The sequence below is a fragment of the Orycteropus afer genome, unplaced genomic scaffold (assembly GCF_000298275.1).
Source record: "Orycteropus afer afer isolate SDZICR_OR568_19922 unplaced genomic scaffold, OryAfe1.0 scaffold00177, whole genome shotgun sequence".
Taxonomy (NCBI): Eukaryota; Metazoa; Chordata; class Mammalia; order Tubulidentata; family Orycteropodidae; genus Orycteropus; species Orycteropus afer.
The window spans coordinates 3,322,428-3,332,673 of NW_006921764.1; the positions used below are offsets into that span (position 1 = coordinate 3,322,428).

The 10,246-nt window shown below is 41.4% G+C and overlaps 1 protein-coding gene across 1 annotated transcript in view; it reads right to left on the minus strand.

Annotated features, from left to right (window-relative positions):
• Positions 1–10,246, minus strand: part of ANKS1B (ankyrin repeat and sterile alpha motif domain containing 1B) — a 1,816,017-nt gene that overhangs the window by 588,360 nt on the left and 1,217,411 nt on the right. The window lies entirely within an intron of this gene.

The following is a 10,246-nucleotide window of genomic DNA, read 5'->3' on the forward strand; positions in this document are numbered from 1 at the left end:
GTTCTCTGATCAAAGGACTCCCTTTAGGATGTCTTGTAAGGTTGGTCTGGTTTTAACAAATTCCCTTAGTTTCTGCTTATCTGGAAATCTCCTAATTTCATCTTAACATGATTTTGTTTTGTGAAAATGAAAAGATAAATCTTATACCTAGGAAACATTTTGTAGGAAACTGGTAGAGTAAAATTTAATGGCATTTTTGTCTGCAGTTCTTGAAGCACTAGCTTGTAAATCTAGATTAAGTGGCATCATATATACTTTTGAAAATTTTCACTTGCTTAGGCTGAATTCATACTGATAAACCTCAATCATCTCAATTGCTCCCTTTTTCTAACTCCCAGCATCAAATCTTTCCATGTTTTACTGCCACAGTATCTCTGAATCCATCTCCTTCTCTTCATCATTATAGCTGGTGACTTCCTCACATCACTTATCCGGCCCTGGTACTTATGGTCCCTCTGCTCTTTCATCCTTTTGCTACCAAAGTCAGAATACTAATACATACCTCTTACCGTGACACTGTGTTGCTTACAGCAATTTTTTTTTTTTTTTTACAGATTTAAGTCCAAACCCCGTAGGACAGCATTTGTGATGCTGGTGATGTGACCCTGTTTTATTTTCTAACCTCGTTTCCTGCCTCTCCCTCTATTCCTGACACACAATCACTGAGCCTCCAGCAACATCCCTGTATTTCCTAAACATGCATTGCATTATTTTATCTTCATGCCTTTTGTACATGCGTTTTGTACATTTCCTCTGCCCAGAAGCCCAGAAGTTCCTCCTGGGTTTCTGCACCTGTTGACCCTTTTCACTTATTCTTTAAGAACAGGTTCAAAGACTACTTCCTCTGTGAAATCATCCCTGATTCCCACAGTCAGAGTTAAACGAGACCTTCAGGACGCTCCACAGCATTCGGTGTCCATCTGGACTGAAGGATTCTAGCTGGAATACGGCATTGTAATGACTTGTGAATGGGTCTCTTTCCCTCAGGTGGGAGTTCCAGAAAAGCAGTGGCCGTTGCTCATTCATCTTTGCTTCTTCCTGCTTTTCCACCTGCTTTCCCAAACTCCAGGGTCTAGCCTAGTCCCTGCCCCACAATAAACACTCAACAAACCCTTGCTGGTTTAAAGAATGAATGAATATATTGGATGGGATTTCACGAATCCCCTTCACATTGCTCTCCAAACTTACTTAATGCTTATCAGGGTAAATTTACTTCTTGTTCTTACTGAATTTCTGAGTCCAACTATTGGTCCTATCTTCCCTTTGGCACAAAACTGACTTCATGGTACATGGCAAAGTCAGTCTTACTCTTTAAATTTTTTTGACAAAGTCTGAGGCTCCCAGGCCTTCTTCAAAGCATAAATAATAAGTTTCTTGAAGGCAGGGACTGAATTCTCTGTCAGGAAAAATTAAAAAAAAAAAAAAAAAAAAAGGCTTTTTCTTTGTCTCAGTTCATTTTGCAGAACCACCACCCCTGTTAAACTCTTTCCCCTAATTTTTAGCTTAAACTTTTCATTAGCTACAGGCCATTTCCCCCTGTCTCCTCATCTTCTGAGACTGTAAATTATCCTGTTATTTCATTTATAATGGGAACATATTTATTTTTCTGTGATGATGGCCCCCCTGAGCCTTCCTTTTCCTTAGCTACATAAACTTAACTTCCTCAGTGGCAAATTAAGGACAGATTACAAGCAGCCTGGGAACTGGGCTCCATCACCACGGGGGGCCGCCCACTCAGCCTCCTTCTGTTCAGCCATCCGAAGGATGCAGCTGCTAAGCCAGCCCAGCACTGGGCTGCTCTCCCCCTGCCTCTTTATCTCATAGAGGGAGTTGAGAAGTCCTTTTCTCCATCAGGAATGGTTGGTTTCTGATGCTGAGTTTTCTAGACTCTCCTCTTCTCCTCCTCCCCCAACCCCAGCTGCCTACCTTTTCCCTCCCACACCAAGGCCTGCAGTGACTGAGCTCCAAGACTCCCCCTTCCTTTTAGCATTGCCTCTTGGTATCCATAGCAACAGAAAACGTTGGTGGGAAGCAAAAAATGCTGAACTGCAACCAGTGTTGGGGCTGGGAGGAGGAGGTAAAGTGTGGGCCTCTTCGGAGGCTGTAGAATGAGAAAAGGGGAGCTCCCAGGTGAAAGGTGGTGGGAAAGAGGCCAGTGAGAAGCCTTCAGAGGAGAGAAGAACAATGAGGGTCAGGAAGACAGTGCATCAGCAAGTGGAAATTAAATTGAGCTGGAAAAAGAAGCCAGGAGGAAGAAATACAAGGAAAAGACAAAAAGTAATGGAGAATTTTCTATGTAGTGGTTGATTGAGGGGTTATGTTGGGTTCAAGCTTGGGAATAGGTGATTTTATTTTAAAAGTGGATTGTGGAAAGCAGTAAGTGTAGTGGCAAAAAATTTGGGGCTTTAGAGATGAATGGTTAATGTGCTCAGTCACTGCCTGCACAGTTAGGGGTTTGAGTCCACCAGAGGAACCTCAGAAGAAAGGTCTGGCAACTAACTTCTGAAAAAACAGCCATTAAAAAACTCTATGAAACAGAGCTCTACTTGGGCACCCATTCTGGCCATGCATCAGAATCAAGGAAACAACAATTGGCATAACAACCAATAGGAATGATAATGGACCTATTACTTATCTTCTCTGTGCCCTCTCTGCTTCTCTGCTCACCTATTGAAATAGTTATTAATACCTACTTCAACAAACTTTTGTGAGGATCAAATAAAGCACGTGAAGTGGTCACTCATAATAAATAACTCCATGGTTATAAATTTTGTTTCTGTATTTATTTCAATTTCCCTATCACCTAGGTAGATGGTATCATGACAATAGGTACCTAAGTTTATGGTACCAAGGCAATATTTAGTTCTAGCCCTTTCATCACAAAAATGAGAGTCATCCCTTTCCTTCAAATAACCTCCCTAATTATTCAGTCTCCATCTGTGCTTTCAAAAACCTTCTATGATATTAACTCCTTTTGTCTCCTATGAAGCCAAGAGTTCTGAAACTTCTCATTTCTCTTTTCCCCCTTGGTTCAAGAGGTTGGTACAAAAATCATATTCCATGTCCACCATGCTTTGGTTGGCCATCAGTATTTTTTTGAATGAATGTCTGTGTCATCACTTCCTTTAGCTAGAAATGTTGTGACCTAAATAGGATGCAGAAAAGCTTGTACACTCTGGGCTGTATCTTTGCTATTTGAGAAGAAAGGATATCAAATTACTGCAGAGGCTTTACTTCTCTCTGCTTCACTGTCCTGAAATGGGGACAATAATAACAATGATGATTAACACTTGTGCTTGCTGTTCCAAGTGCTTTATCTGGATGGGCTTATTTAAGCTTCACCTCAACCCAGTGGACTTGGTATACAGCTATTACCATGCCTGTTTCCAGTGGCTAGTGTGGGTGTTGGCATCCCAGAGGAAAATATTCCTTTACCTTCTAGCATTAGGGGCACCTTGATCCTAATAGCCAGATTTGCGTGTTCACTACCAAGTGAAGCTTGACAGTCAAAGAAATGTGCCGTTGTATACAGAGCTTCCAGCTAGCCTTTCTGTTGCCTCTTTTTGAAACATGAACAGAAAACCACAGACAGACAGTCATTGGAGGATGGAATGAAGTTCGACTGAGAAGGATCAAGTAAAAAACAAAGAAAAATCTAAAGAAAATTCCAACAACGGAATTTCAAAGCAAAACAATCAACCTCTAACTGGTAACTTTTGACAGGTTCAAAAGAATAATACATATAAAGAAAAAGAAAAGGGTGCCATAAAGAAGAAATAGAGAAGAAAGAATAGTTAGAAATTTAACCCGTTCATGATGTATGGGACATATATCACCCACTAATATTTTCAGCCTCTCAGTTTCTTAGGAAGCTGCTATCCTAGTTGTGTTGTTGTTGTTGTTGTTATGTGCCATCGAGTGGGCCCCAACTCATAGCGACCCCTCCTTGGGTTTCCGAGGCAGTATCACTACAGAAGTAGGATTTCCCAACCTTCCTTCTGAGGAGTGGCTGGTGGGTTTGAAACCCCAGCCTTCTGGTTAGCAGTCAAGTGCTTTTAGCCACTATGCTACCAGAGCTCCCATCCTAGTTGTAGTCAGTGCTATTGTCAGGAGGGGATCTGTATACCTGTGTGAATCTGAAGAAACAGGCCTCATCTCACTTAGTCTACAACCAGAGGCCATATGGTACATATGCATCCCATATAATTGTATCAAAATCCATATTCTCTTAAAAAGCTTTTTTCCTTGATTTTAACATGCTTTCCATTAGTGAAAATATATGGTTTCAACAAAAAATTTGAAGTAGAAAACAATTTGGTCATGAAAGGGTTAAAATATTTCACCAAAATAACAAAGAAATCAGTTGAAATATTAAAAGCCATTTCCTAGACTATAAGACAAAAAGACAAAGAGATGGTAAAGGTGAGAAAAGATAAGAGACACTGGGAAGTGACTGAGGAAGTCTACTATCTGGCTACTAGAAGCTCACAAAAAAGAGGACAGAGAAAATAAAAATAGAAATGACCAAAGAATAATAGCAGAGAATTTCCCAGGATGTATCTTTATATTTAAATCATCACCTCAGAAACCTAAGGAGGGGTTGTTTTGTTTTTTTTGCCATGTGTGAAGCAGAGTGAAAAAGACACCTACTTAGTCACATCATCGTGAAACATCAGGACACCAAAGATGAAGAGAAGACACTGAAAACTTCCAGAGAAGGAAAATAGGTCACCAATAAAGGGCTAACATTGGACTTCCCATCAACCACGTCAAATGCTGGAAGACAAAGGAGCAGTACCTTCCAAACTCTGCAAAAAATCAGATTCAACCTGGAATTACATATTCAAACAACAATATTCATCAATCATGGGGCAGATAAAAGCATTCACAAGGGCTTAGAAATTTACCTCTCATTTATTTCTCAGCAATTTCTTTTTAGAAATTGGATTTGAGGTTGTACTCCACCAATAGGAGGAACCAAATCATGACTGAGGAAATCCAAGAAACAGTGGGTTCACTTGAGGAGGGCAATGAAGAGAGTCCCAGAATGATGCATGCGTGGCAGTTCTAGAGACAAGCCCAGCTTGGGGCAGGAAGATGGAGAGTTTCATAGAAGAGGGGAGCAACCTGAGAAAACCAGATAGCATAATAGAGACTGTGGAAAATGTGAGGATAAAACAAAGGCAAAATATGCAAGTGAAAGGAAAAACAGTCAGGAATGACAGGAAAAATAGAAACAATGGTTAGAAATAAATAAAAGGCAAGTTCCAGGGTAACATCCTTGTTTCTAGCTTAGGCAACTGGAGGAAGATGTACAGCCATCATTGCGAAAGCCTGGCTTCCTCTGGGTGGGAGTAGGAGCCCAAGTGAAGATACTCATTATCTGAATGGCATGGACCCAGGGACCACTGCAAGCTTGGACAAGGAGGACTTTAGCAGGGACCACTATGGACCATAGGTTCTCCTGTTGGCCTGTCCATACTTGACTATCTGTGATTTGGTGTGACAGTGGGAGAAGTCAATACTGATGGCAGTGGAGTTCCATGCCAGTTCTGCAGGGTGGCATTTTGAAGTCAAAACCAAGTTGATAATAAAACATGAAAAAGTGGTATTTCATAGTACTTGTGTGGCACAGTGCCTAAGGCATTTGACTGCTAACCAGAAGATTGGTGGTTCAAACCCACCAACCACTCCGTGGAAGGAAGACTGGGCAATCTACTTCTGTAAAGATTTAGCACCTCGGAAACCCAAAAGAGGTTGCTATGAGTCAGAAACGATCGATGGCAGTGAGTTTTGTGTATGAGTGTGTGTGTGTGTGTGTGTGTGTGTGTGTGTGTGTGAGGGCTAAGAGTCAATCTGTAACTCTATTACAGGTGAGGGAATTTAGGGAGGGAAGAGATGACAGGACAGATAAATGAGCTAAATCCTCATTTCTCACATCAAGATGTCAGTAAATAATATTTAAAGCTGATGAAATAAAAAGTGAAAGTATAGACATATTATATGGAGATAACCTCCAGGAGGTTATGAAAATGATTAAACATTTGCTTCTGGACAGTGGGTGTGGAGTTGGAAGAAGAGTACAGGAAACTTTTCATTTAAGGTTGATTTATATGTTTGCTCAGATTTTTTTTTTAAAGTATTATCACTTTGAAATTAAAAAACAAAACCAAAGTACTCCTTTCTGACCATTCTTACTCTCCACACTTTCTTGCTATAGCGTAGTTGTTTCCGTTGTCCTTGGTATTACTTTTCCTGTGTCTTCATCGTGCATAACCTTTTTGGAGGAGGCTGAGTTATAAATGAAATAATTAACCAGTCACTGGCATCCACGCATCCACTTGCCAAGACTCCTCCCCTTTCTCATTTCCAAGCAGGCTCTCTAGGACACAAAGGAGGGAGACCCTATTTAGTGCTGTCAATGTCTTGGTCGTGGGGGTAACAGGAAGCAGAAGAGCCTTAATTTTTAGCATCTAGACTTTGCTCTGAAGACTGCTATTGAAATGGTAAGCTCTGATTATAGCCTTTTAAAGTGCAGTGCTTTCCCTCTGCTACAGAACAGTCTTCCAAATTAGTATCAATACCACACTTTCTAACAGCACCTCTGACACCAGAAGTCACCACTGACGCCAGTGTAATTACCATCCCTGGACTCTTGGCCTTGTCAGGCAGCACCGATGATGAGCTACAGCACAGAGTTGATGATTAGCCAGTCAGTCAACAGGCATGAGTTCTCCTGGGAAGCTCTCTACGGGTGGCAAGAGGGTAGAAACCCCTGCCATGTTCTCAAGGCGCTTCCCACCTCACATAGTCTGAGGATGTGGAAGGGGAAGGAAGGCAGAGGTCCACACACATATTTAAAAAACAAGAACAAACTGGGAATAAATAAACACTTTCATTTTCAGTTACACAGAAATTCAAGTTGGTTCAGAGAGAACCCATTCTTCCACCTGGGCCATGTTGACCTCACTCGGGTTGTAGTTATTGCCTCTTTCCTTCTTTGCCCTTTGTGCACCAATGGATCATGTCCTCCTATATACCATGCTTTTTTATGTGCCTCCTGAAGGGCTGCTCCTATCCCTCAGCCCTTGTCAACCAGTACATTTTTCCAATCCATCAAGAGTTGGCTTAAACCCAATCTCTTCTGTGGAGCCTTACCTGAGTCACTCGTGTTGCATACCTCCATTCTACTTTGAATTATAGTTCCAATTGGTTATAGTGCTGAAAGAATGTGTTTTTTGTCATGTTTCCTTCCCCAGTAAGCTTCAATGAAAGGAGAGACTGGGCATATTATTAACTCAAGAAGAATTAAAATAGTTAATACAATGTCTGGCATAGAATACTTGCTATATATAAGTGTTTTGCTGTTTTTGTTACCATTGTTATCATTATCATCAATTTTGGTATTTAAGAGCCCTAACATGTCTAATGGGAGCTCTGGTAGGGTAGTGCCTAAGGCGCTTGACTGCTAACCAGAAGGCTGTCGGTTCAAACCCACCAGCCACTCCTCAGAAGGAAGGTTGGAAAATCTACTTCCATAGTGATACCACCTTGGAAACCAAAGAGGAGTCACTGTGAGTCGGGTCCGACTCGATGGCATACAAAAACAACAACAACAACATGTCTAATAGGAGCTCAGGTGGCATAGTGCCTATGGCATTTGACTGCTAACCAGAAGGCTGGTGGTTCAAACCCATTAGCCACTCCTCAGAAGAAAGACTGGGCAATCCATTTCCAGAGATACACTGCCTTGGAAACCCAGGGAGGAGTAGCCATGAGTCCAAACCAACTTGACGGCAGTGAGTTTGATTTTTTTTTTAAGCATGTCTAATGAGCTCTGGTGGTAAAGTGGTTAAAAAACATTGGGCTGCTAACCAAAAGGTTGGCAGTTCAAACCCACTAGCCACTCCGCAGGAGAAAGGTGAGGCAATCTGCTTCCTTAAAGGTTTATAGCCTTGAAAACCCTACGGGAACAGTTTTACTCTGTCCTATAGGGTTGCTATGAGTCAGAATCGACATGATGGCAGTGGATTTTTTAATATGTCTGGCACATAAAAGCGACAGCTATGCAAAGGTTTCCTTATTTGAATTCTTGAAATATTTTAAACAATCTGAGTGTTTGGAGATAAGGACATCGATAGGGGTTGTTGGCAGTAGTCATCGTTCTCAGGTGGAAGTGAGGATGCTCTCTGGTTATTGGTAACTGAGAGTTGTGAATATCTTCAAAGAAGCAGAGGATCTCACAGGTGAGTAAATTTAGTTTTGGAGGATATTTCAGGTAACAGAAACAATTGAAAACAGATTTGCTATTAGCTTTGATACGGTATACTAGGCCCTTAGGAAGATGAGCTTGTTAGGAGAAAAAACTAATGTAACTTAAATAACTGCATTTTCTTCAGTGCTATCTGGAAATCAGAGTGTCAAACCTGTTTATTCCAGGTGGCCCCCTGATGTTGTTATTGTTATGGGCCGTTGAGTTGGACCCGACTCATAGCAACCCTTCCTTGGGTTTCCGAGGCAGTATCACTATGGAAGTAGATTGCTCAACCTTCCTTCCGAGCAGTGGCTGGTGGATTTGAACCGCCAGCCTTCTGGTTATCTGTCAAGTGCCTTAGGCACTATGCTACCAGACCTCCTAGGACCCCCTGATAAGAGTCTGCATTTCTACCACAGATATACTGAATAGGAATCTGCATTTTAACAAGATCCCTGGGTGATTCTTATGCATACATACAAGTTCACCTGGGGATCTAAAGGAGCTCTGGTGAATTTGTATGTGTATACAACAGAATCACCTGGGATCGATTAGAATCACCTGAGGATCTTGTTAAAATGTGGATTCTGATTCAGTATATCTGGGGTGGAAATGCAAATTCTCAGCAGGAGGTCAAACCAGAATGAACCAGTTTGAAGCCCTGTTGGAAATAGGCCAATCAGTCTCAGACAGATGTTGCCTGGCTCATTTTCCTTTGTTGTCTGGATGTGTGATGGGGCTGTGTACTGCCATCTGGGTGAGCCTATCTGGGGACAGTGATGTATCATAAGCTGTCTTTCCATATGGTGCCTGTGTGGTATCTGAACAAGACTCCACAAGCTAGGTGACTCTTTCATTCACAGAGGCATTACATGATCCCTAAGACTGCTGCACATCAGTGTCTCTTTGGTTCTTCAAACACTACAAGCAGTTCACAATCTCACACCTTTTGTTCATGATTCCATTCAATCTTATATTATTTACCCCATTCTTCAGTATTGATAAAATCCTACATCCTTCTTTGAGGCTTACTCAAGCCCACTTCCTCCAGAGAATCTTCCCTGATGACTACAGTTCATAGTAGATTTGTCTCCTTTCTCAGGACTCATAAATTCATAGATTATAACACTAATTTCTTTCATCATTACATTCTGTGCTGTGAAAACACGTTGTCCTTTATTGCTATCTGAACATGTTCTGCTATTTAGCTGTGCAGAATGCTAGTCCTAGCTCTCTGAGTAGCCTGTAGAATCTTTAAGCAGAGCCCCTATTATGCCTCTCTGTAGTCCCTTCCCCAATTAGCACTGTTAGATTAGTATAAACCCAAAACAAACTCACTGCAGTCGCATCAATTTGACTCATAGCAACCCCTTTTTGGGTTTCTGAGGCGGTATCTCTAGGGAACTAAGTTCCCAATGTTCCTTCCAAGGAGTGGCTAACCAACCTTCTGGTTAGCAGTCAAATGCCTTAGGATCTATGCCACCAGAGCTCCCTAGATGAGGAGCTATAGTAGATACTCAATAGGTATTTCCTTAAGGAAGGAATGGCTAACCCTCCCAGGATTCATTCAGAAAGATTTTCTTGAAAGTCCTTCAGAAAGGCTATTCATCTCCTTTCTTAGATTGTCAACACACAATAAAGGATGAAAGATGCAGATGTAAAACACATAGATTGATATTCTAAAATGCTGTAGCAGATTTCTTAATGTATTTCATAGTCTGGAAGCAAGTTTAAGTTGCTTTAGCAGAGCTTTGAACCAATTCTTTCTGGTTTGACTTCTTGTATTTCCACCCAGATATATGAAATCAGAATCTACATTTTAGTCTACGTTTATGTATACATAAGAATCACCTGGAGATCTGTAAGAATCACCTGAGGATCCTGTTAAACCGTAGATTCTGATTCAGTGTATCAGGGGTGGAAATGCAACTTCTCAACAGGGACTCTATCTGGAATGAAGTAATCTGAAGCCTTGGGATTATGAGGGCAAGA